The sequence below is a fragment of the Mus musculus genome, chromosome 14, assembly GCF_000001635.26.
Source record: "Mus musculus strain C57BL/6J chromosome 14, GRCm38.p6 C57BL/6J".
In the NCBI taxonomy this organism is placed as follows: Eukaryota; Metazoa; Chordata; class Mammalia; order Rodentia; family Muridae; genus Mus; species Mus musculus.
The window spans coordinates 72,701,500-72,711,347 of record NC_000080.6 but is presented as its reverse complement, the minus strand read 5'-3'; the positions used below and the strand labels follow the sequence as shown (position 1 = coordinate 72,711,347).

Below are 9,848 nucleotides of genomic sequence, written 5' to 3'. Positions count from 1 at the left end.
CATTTCTCTCAGGGAAAGGACTTTTGCCCCCTCTCCCCAACCCCCAAATATCTCAAGATGCAATTTGATAGAATCACTATCCTACTTGTTGACGGGAAGAAAAATAACCTCTCATTAGCTAGCTGTGGATACAAACATCGGATCAATCATTGCCTGCAGCCATAGCAAAAAGTAGGTGGAGAAGGAAGAAAGCGGGGCTTAAAAAACACCACCACAGGAAAATAGAAATGGTTAAAGTGGATGTACAGGCAGATGAACACAAGCCAAGTGAGGGGTCTTTAAGAAAAGTAAGAACACTGCAAATAAAACAGCACCAAGGTGGGGATTTTATACACTCGCGCACACCTCTGCAATCCCATGGGACTTTGGTACTGTCTGAGTATCTTATTTGATATTCAATGATCCACTAAGAATTTCATTATCCAGTTCTGTTTTGTTTTTTTCTTTTTTAAGAACGTAAGAAATTCGTACATCTTCGAGAGATTTCTGTCAAATGATTAAAAAAAAAAAAAAGATTGCCACCTTAAAACGCAGCGCAACCAATAAACTGAACTACAAGTCAGACGTGGAACCTGGTTTCATCAGTCACCAGTTTTGGCTGGACAGGGGGAGGACTCAGGTTCCCAAAGACGACCCTCTCCCTAAGGCTTCCGGTGAAACTGCAAAAGTAAGCAGTCCGGGCCGGCCCTCAGGCGCTACTGCAGCGTCCCCCCCACCGCCCCCCCATCGCTCGAGGCTTAAGGAAATTGTCGCCGCCTCCGCTTCGCTCTCCGCGGTGGCAGACGTCAAGGTAACGGGTTTCCACTAGATTCGGCTGGTCCGAGTCCAGAACCTTTAAGCTGTGCGTTTCTGAAAGACGTAAATCTGTTTCGTGGGTGCTAGAAAATGCCGGGGCTCTAACCGTCTGGGAGTGGGAAGGTCTGAGCCCACTTCGGGGCGCTTCCCCGTCCGGGGCTTGCCTCTAAAAGCACCTGCCGGCATCCTAAGTTCTGGGGCTTGCCGAGAGGGGCTGACACGGTTCGTCTCTGGGGGCGGTGGGTGGGGGGCGCTTTCTAAACTGCATTCGGAATGGCGTGTGGGGCCCCGGATACGTCAATCATCCGCACAGTTCCCGGGCTCTGGGAGAGCGGCACCGGAGCTCGCATGCCACACACACTTGCGGGCCCGGGAAGCCTCGGCTTGCGGGGCGGCGGGCGAGCGGGTTCGGGTGCGCGCGCTCGAGCTCGTGTGTGTGTGTGTGTGTGTGTGTGCGCGCGCGGGGGCTCCGGGTCCAGGCGGCCGGGGGCGCCGTCGGCGGGGCTCGCGCAGCCGCACTGGGCGCGCCGACTCCGGGCTCCTCCTCCCGGCTCCGTAGTAATCATGGCGGCGGCGGCATTCGCGGTCCCTCGGGTGAAACAGAAAGCGGGAGCTACGCGGAGAGGGAGCGAAGAGCGGGGCTGAGGCGGCGGCGCCGTCACTGCCGGGAAACACCCCTCCCCAACAACCCCCCTCCACAGCAGTCAGCGCAGCGGCGGCCGCGGGAGCCCCGGCCCACCGCCAAGCGAGTGAGAGGACGAGCCGGAGCCTCGCAGGAGAGACGCCCGGGGTGGGGGATCCGCCTTCCTTCGCTTCGGAGCGGCGGGATTCGGAGGTGAGAGCCGGCAGGGGGACGCCGGAGCCCGCGTCGGGGAAACCGTTAGGCTGGGGCTGCGGGCCGCGCCGCCGGAGGGCTGAGCCCGTCGGGGAGGGCGGGCGGACGGGCGACGCCCCCACGCGAGGCCGCGCCGTCCGCGGGGTGACGGACCCGGGACGCGGCGGGGACGTGCGCGACACCTGCCGGGGCTCGGCGACAGCGGAGCGCTGCCTGCGCACCTGAGGGTTAAATCCTCGAAAACACGCCCTTCGGGTCTGCGCCCGCCTGCCTGGCCGCCCGGGCGGCCGCCGCAGCCGGTGCCTGGCGGCTCCTCTTCCCCAGGTAAGGCAACCACCTGTTCGGTCGGTGGCGAGGAGGAAGGGAGGCTGCGGTGCTCGCCCAGCTCGGCAGCCTGCGTGGGTGAACTTTTGACACGACTCTGGGAAAGGGCGGCACGCGCTGGGTGAAGGAAAAGGAGCGAGTAATTTCGACGTCAGATCGCTAGCGCTTGCTGCTTTTACCGTGTGTGATAGGTAATTGTAGTTTTATTAAACTATCACCTTTCATAAAAAGCATTGGGGGGTATTCGTGTGTGTGTGTGTGTGTGTGTGTGTGTGAGAGAGAGAGAGAGAGAGAGAGAGAGAGAGAGAGAGAGAGGGAGGGAGAGAGAGAGAGAGATTGCTGAGGGTGCTAAGGATGGTGAGCTAGAGATTATTTATTTTAGTGAGACTGTAAGTTCCTTTGGGCACCTTCTCGGCTGTCCGTCTACTAACTGACAGTGGCAGGCGGACAAGGCTTTCCCTCTTTTTGTATTATAATCTTGAAGTGCTCACGGGTAGACTTTAAAAAACACCGAGCCACATAATGATGTTGCTGCATCCTATTGTGGTCTGTTTCAGTTCTTGAAACCCAAGTTTGTGCGTGTTGTAAGAAGCAAATAAGCATCGCCTCTCAGCCTCTTGGCTAAGATGAGTTGTAAGAATGAAAGAGCAGTTGAAGCTTTTCTGTAATATTTGAATCACTATGCTTTTGCCAGTATCAGTACGAAACATATGCCAGTCAAAACCGAGCCATATGTCAGACAGAAGCAAATTGAGATTTCTGGCTCATATCCCGTGTTTAGATAAATATTTAGTTTGTGTGTATTTGCGGAGTGTGTAATTCTTGTCATCTCGGAAATGTTGTTTAAGTCACCTAAAAATGTTCCAGAGAGATGACCCCCCTGCCTTCTTAACATTTTCTTGTTTAAATTGATTTTTTTTTTCTCAACTAATGAGATCAGTTACCCATGGAGACAGGTGTTGGGCCTATTGGAAAGCAATGATAAGGTCTTTTAAAACATGGCTTTTCGTTGGGTTTTTAAAAAAATTTAGTCCTCTTGTAATTTACCACTAATAACATCCTCTGAAGGGAGGAGAGAAGATAAGGGGATAGGGAGAAAAATCTTGTTTAGGTTTTACGTTTAAAAATTTTAGCATTTTCATATTAAATTTCTCTGTGTTGTTTTATCTTCATAGATCCTCTCCAGGCTTGCTTTGTAGGTTAAGTGGGACGTTTTTCTCTCAGGCTGCTTCCCTTTGGCCACCTGTATGCCTCTGCCTTAACTCTTTCCTTTTCCCCTTCTGTCTGAATCCTCGTCACCAGTGGTCAGGAAAAAGAAACTCATGCTTAATTAACACTAGCCTCAGGGAAGCATGATTGTAAGGGGAATTTTCTTCTCCCAAATTAATGGTGTGCATTTGAAAACACAGATTTTGTGTGTGTGTATGTGTGTGTGTGATGTGTCATCATTTCCTCTTCATGTAATTGAGAGATGATTTATTTTACCATACATTTAATGATTCCTTTTTACATCTCTATATTTCTATAAATTGAATACAAATGAAGAAAAAAATTCTCTGCTTTCCTTGTCTAGTGAGATGTAGGCTGAGAGATTCTGGAAAACACAGGAGAAAAATAAAGAATATTGTAATGGATATTGTCTTTTAGCTTGACTTCAGTAAAAGACATTTAATTTATGATTTGTTCAGCCATAGCTTAGACTCATATGTAATATTTCTACTTGAAAATATTTATATTTTTGGCATATATATGGCTTATTCATCTTATATTTTGCCTGTAGTGTTAAAATATCATTTGATGATGTAAACAAAATAGGTATTTCAAAGCAAAACATTCTTACTGCATTTTTTTTTCATGAAAATGAGTTTTGGGTTTGTCTTGGTTCATGATATAAGGACGCGCATATGATTTCCAAGTTTATTAGCCTGGTATTGATAAGCAATTCGTTGGTTTTTGTTGTTAAATGCTATCTCTAAAACAAGAATTACTAAAATAAGTTCTGAGTGTTTAAAAAAAAGTCAGCTTTAGAATTCTGTCCATTGAGTCCTATAGTACTTTAGTTGATCACTTTGGTACAACATGTGTATCAAGAGTGCCTTATTACAAAGAAATTGATGACCCACAGAGATAAAGGGCACATTTTGTTCTTTTACATGTATTGTGAGTGTTTATCCTGTTTAATCCTCTAGTCTTTATTTCAGAGTTCTTTTTATATCAGTATCCTTAACCTTCTCTCCAACTGGTTGGGTTTTGTTTGCCTTAATGTATACTGTGTACATTTGCCATGCGGCCTCTGGGCTACCAGTAACTTCTTTGTGAGTTTCATCTTCTGATGATCCCCATCCCCTATCAACCACTCCCAAGCTTTAGGCTAGTTTTCTGCACAAGATAGCTGCTGCACGATAGTGCTTGGGAGGAGATGGCTTAGACTCAGAGAATGATGAGCTTTTATTTAAAGTAAGGGATACAAAAGCAGTGGGATGTGTTCCTTCAAGTAATTTACAAATTATCTGAGAAGTGTACAATAACAAAGGAGACCATTAACAAAAACTTAGCACAATATCTTTAAAGTGTGTAGCATCCACTGTGACTGAAAGTGCTGTGAAGGAGGGCTACAACCGTCTGGGCATTTGGAGTGAGTCCAACTTGAAATTTAGGAAGAGTTTCTGTGTCAGAGGAAAACTCATTCCAAAAGAGAGTGACAGGCAGAGTTGGAGGTAGTAGTGAGAGGAGAGGTTCTGGAGCATCCAAGGACAAGTGTGAAGAAAAAGAAGATCAGGCAGAGGTTGGAGCTAGGCCCCATGAGGTGTGAAGAGTCAAGTAGGAAGAAGCCCTGGAGAAGAAAGTTTGCTTGTCATCAGCAGGAACTTGGCTATGAAAGTAATACAGAACCATATACCACTTTGTTTTGTTTTCACCATTTTTAGTTAGCATACAAAAAATAGAATTTGACATGACATTCTCACGCATATGTATCATTTACTGGGCTCATTTTTCTTCCCCACTACCATCTTTGGACCCTCTTCCTTGCTAATTGCGGGTCTCCATTTCCCCCAAATGCCTTTTCTGCTTTCATTGTGTGTGTGTGTGTGTGTGTGTGTGTGTGTGTGTGTGTGTGTGTGTGTGTCTGGGTGTATGTATATATATGTGTGTGAGTGTGGGGGGGTGAGTGCACATATTTCTGTATATTCCATTACCCTCTCCTGCTCCCACCTCCCTCTCACTTAATACCCCTCCCAGTCACACTTATGCTTTTATGCCATATACAGAGATTAAAAATTAAAAATTCTGTATATGAGAGAAAATAGTGTTTTATCTTTCTTACTGTTTTGTTTTGCTTAGCATTTTGATCTCTAGCTTTAGTTTTCTTAGTAATTAGAAAGATTATATATATTTATATAACTTAGATAAGGGTAGACAGCCTTTTTTTAGATTGCTTGGTAATATTGTCTTGAAAACTGTTTGTAATCTCTGTTGGATATTTTTGTTTGCTTGTTTAATTTTTTTTTTTAATTTAAAAACCATGTCTGCAGGCTAGAGTTAGCCATCTGGCTGAGTAATGGCTAACTGTCCATATAACACATATTGTAAAGTATTTTTCTAATGGTGTTTGAAGTAGTGCTACATATTTTTTGTGGTATATGAAAATAAAGAAAATATGCTAAAATAACCACAACTGTAATTATTGCCTGTGTAAAGTTGTAGCAAGAGCCTAGTCTAGGTTTCAGACAGGGAAGAAGTTGTCTTTGAGTTGGGCAGTGAAACAGCTGCACCGATGCTGGAATTAAAATGTGTGTGAAGTTAAACCTACCAACTCCGCTGGGTTTATGGTTTTAAAAAGTACAACTGTCATTTTAGAAACCTTGGTTAGAGTGCTGGAGGTCTGTAAGTGATGGCAGGGGACCAATAACCTGGTTTTTAACAGTAATCTAAGGTGAGTTCTAAACATTAGAAATCCTGCAGTAACCCCAAGAATAGTTACTGTTATGGAGCGATTGGTAATCAGATTGATAAACTAGACTCATCTAGAAAATATTATACCATGTAGATTGAAGGAGGGAAGACCCAGAAATCTCTAAAATATACTGTTTTGAAACTTCTCCTTTTGAAACATCTCTTTGAAGTTTCTAAATTTATAACATGTGCTTCTAAGACAGCAGCTTTCAAGCTGTGGCTTGCAACTCCTCTGGGGATGATTTACAGGGGTCAATATCAGATATCCTGCATATCAGATATTTATATTGTGATTGATAACAGCAAAATTACAGCTATGAAGAAGCAGTGAAAATCATTTTATGGTTGGGACTCACCACAATATGACATACTTACTGTATTAAATACAGAGTCACAGCCTTAGGAAGGTTGAGAACCACTGATCTAAGATAAGATACTTTTCTCCTTTTTCACTGTTTTTCTCCTATTCTTACGAGGTGACCCAGGGTGCCTGAGATTATGTATGGCTCTGCTCCTGAGGGCCGCTACATAGTTGTGATATCAAGAGATTAAAATGTAGATAGCGTAAGAACATATGTTTTATGCTTCAGGCATCATAAATATGCTTTGTATGTGGTGAGTATTGGGTGTTTGAGAAAGTAGAAGAGATATTGACTAGACAGAATTAGTACTGTTTCTCCCCCTTATTTTTCTTTTAAAAACACTAAAACCAAACCAAACATTAATCTTTTATGCTTCTATAACTTTGACTTCCTTTATAAATATTTTTACTATCTTAAGTTTAAAGGCAGCATAAGCTTTTTGAATTAGGTTTTGTTTGACCTTTCTCGATTGCTACCTAATACAATTTTGACTTAACATTGTGCTTTAAGAAGAAATTATTAGCCACACATGATGGCGTGTGCCTTTAATCTCAGCATTCCAGAGGCAGAGGCAGGAGGACCTCTATGTTAAAAGCCAGCCTGATCTACATTGTGAGTTCCAGGCCAGCCAGGGCTTCATAGTTGAGACCCTATCTTGGAAAAAGAAGGGTGTAGGGAATAATTCATAATTGGCCTCTGCTTTACCATCTTGCCATCTTCCCTGCCTAAGGGGGAGACCAAGAGCCTTGGATGGTGCAGGTCTTAGTTCCACATTCACTACTCATTAGTGACTGAGATTTTATGGTTTAGTTTTCTAAGTTTTAAAATTGAGAATATCTGCTTTGTTTTCACTACACACATTGTAAAGAGCTTAACAAGATGGTTGAAACATGAACATCTTAAGGTACCATGTATGTGTTTACATCAGTGCTCATATGTATGTACCAGAAGCTGTTGAACAGATTGTTTTTGTAATCTGACCAGAACTTTTGAGGTCGAGTTTTACTCCGCAGAGTTCTACAATCAGCCTTTTCAGGAAGTATTCAGTAGTCTAGAAAGTCATAACTGGTTTTTTGTTTTTTGGGTTGTTTTTTTTTTTTTTTTTTTTTTTTTTGCAAATAAAATAAGATATAACAAAATTTTCACTCATTAATCTTGAGGGCAGTTCTTGCTCCACTCTTCCTCTGTCCCTCTTTGTAAGGGAATGCTGATCTGTTCCATACTGCTTCGCTGTTGTATCCATAGTGGAAAGAAAATGGGTATATATGAAATGAGTGAAGTAGTTCTTCAGTAGAAGACAGTGTTTTGACAATACTGAGAAACACCTGCTAAGGTCATTGGACCATTACTCAGTTACTTTTAAAGCCCTGTATAAATCTGCCAGGTATTCTACTTGGGAATGACTTCTTTCTTCCTTCCTCACTCTTTGAGATGGCTTAGGTGCTAGTTGGTAGAATTACAAAGTGTAGTGTGTGTTTTGTCATCAACCTTGAAAGTTAGGTACATTTGACAGATAATTGTATGAACCAGACTATAGTCGTGTTGAATAGTGTTTTTTTTTTTTTCTGTTTTCTTCTTTAGAACTCACATCTTAATATACATTTGTACATAAAGATTTATATTTTCAAAGTGACTTTCTCCTTCTCTGGTGAGGGATCAGTTTAATTGATTTAAGTGTGTGTAGTTGTCTTTAATAAACCCACAAGCCACATAATGGGAGGGGAGAGGATCTTCTCACTTGGCTGCATATTTGGAGCAGATGTTTCTTAAGTACACTTCACAGCGTATTTAAGACTTCTCTTTAAGTGTAATTACAAGTTGAGCACCCCAAACCCCAAATTCAAGATGCTCCAAAATGTGAAACTGATTGCTACCATGATGTCACAGATGCAAAAATCTTCAGTTCATGTGGAGTGCTGGGTTACAGTTAAGGTGTTGGTAAGCTAAAAACACTGTATGTAGAAACACCAGGCCACGTATATAACGTATATATAAAACACAAGTGGATTTTGTGTTTAGATTTAGTTCCCATTTCCAGAATATGTCATGGTGTGTGCAGATACTCCAGAGTCTGAGCACTCCTGACTCTAAGCATGTTGATGAAAGGACATTGAACTTGGGTATGTTGTGCCTTGAGAGAAGTAGTCCATGTGCATACCTACTGCTTTGGTTGAAGGAGTAGTTATTTCATGTACTTCAAAATCAGTCTGTCTTAATATTTGCTTAAATAAAAAGAATTCATGATGTCAGTTTGTTTAAATTTTCTGGTGTTTTTTCTTTTAATATAGGCATTCTCAAATATGGTTTTGTTCTTGACTTTTTTTTTTTTTGGTTTTTCGAGACAGGGTTTCTCTGTGTAGCCCTGGCTGTCCTGGAATTCACTTTGTAGATCAGGCTGGCCTCAAACTCAGAAATCCGCCTGCCTCTGCCTCCTGAGTGCTGAGATTAAAGGCATGATTTTTTTCCCCATGTAGTATTTTTATTGATAATGTTTGGTGTATAAATTTTATTTACATTTTATCACAATGTTTATTAAGTACCTTTCTGTTGCTTTGTATATTGTTATGCCCAAGTACAACTACTACTTCAGAGCAATATCTTTAAAGAAAATATCATAGTATGTCAATGCTTCATTTATATATCTGTTATTTGAAACTTACTAAGATTGGTTCACATGGTTGGGCAGCAGTTTTCAGCTTGTGGGTTTCAACCCCTTTGGGGGTTGAAAGACTATTTCACAGGGACCGCATATCACACACATATCCTGCATATCAGATATTAACATAATTCATAACAGTAGCAAAATTACAATTATGAAGTCACAACAAAAATAACTTTCTGGTTGGGGGTCCCCATAACATGAGGAACTGTATTAAATGGTCTCAGCTTTAGGAAGGTTGAGAACCACTGCCCTAGGGTAAAGTATAGGAGCTGCTGTGTCCCTCTTAACCCACTTTTTAGGTTGCATCAGACTAATATTTTAAATGATGAGCTTATTAGAATAACTCCTCAATTTAAAGATATCCCAAATTGTCTCTTGACTTAACCATAGCCTTCTTTCTCTGCAAATCCATATTCTATTGATACCATTGGGAACCCCATTGTGTCTCATCACTTTCCAGCTTTGTACCATGAGGTAAGTGCTGTAACAGATTATTGGTTGTCTTTACTGGGTATATAGAAAAATGCTACTTTATCGCAGTGACCCCTGATTCCTCCATGTACAGTGGAATAATATCTGTCCTTTATAGGATAGTTTAAAAGGATTAAAAGGCAGAACTTATTTCTTGGGAATGGAATGAGTGCCGTAATATATTTATATCTGTAACTTGACAGATGTGTCAGTTATTGTCATCCGAGTTTCCTGTTCTTATTTTCACTATTAATTTATCTATCTGTCATTTGTTGAAGAATTAAAATGTCTTCGATGCCTGCAATACAAATGTTATAAAATGAATGTTATACTGCCTTCTCTCTGGGTTCACAGACTAGGATGAATGATAAAGTCATGTAAATAAATACATATTTTAAAATAATTAAATAAAATTCCTCTTCTCTTAACCCTTTTTACTTGTGTG

The 9,848-nt window shown here is 41.8% G+C and overlaps 1 protein-coding gene across 5 annotated transcripts in view; it reads left to right on the top strand.

Annotated features, from left to right (window-relative positions):
* The first annotated feature begins 646 nt into the window (after positions 1–646).
* Positions 647–9,848, top strand: part of Fndc3a (fibronectin type III domain containing 3A) — a 172,754-nt gene continuing 163,552 nt past the window's right edge. Inside the window, exon 1 of one of the 5 annotated variants that reach the window (XM_006519115.4) lies at positions 647–790. The gene's annotated coding sequence lies outside the window, so the exon portion shown is untranslated. Of the gene's footprint in view, positions 791–1,342; positions 1,631–1,661; positions 1,955–2,060; positions 2,146–9,848 lie in introns of those variants that run through there. The other 4 variants (XM_030247858.1, NM_207636.2, XM_006519116.4 and 1 more) reach the window with 4 other exon arrangements.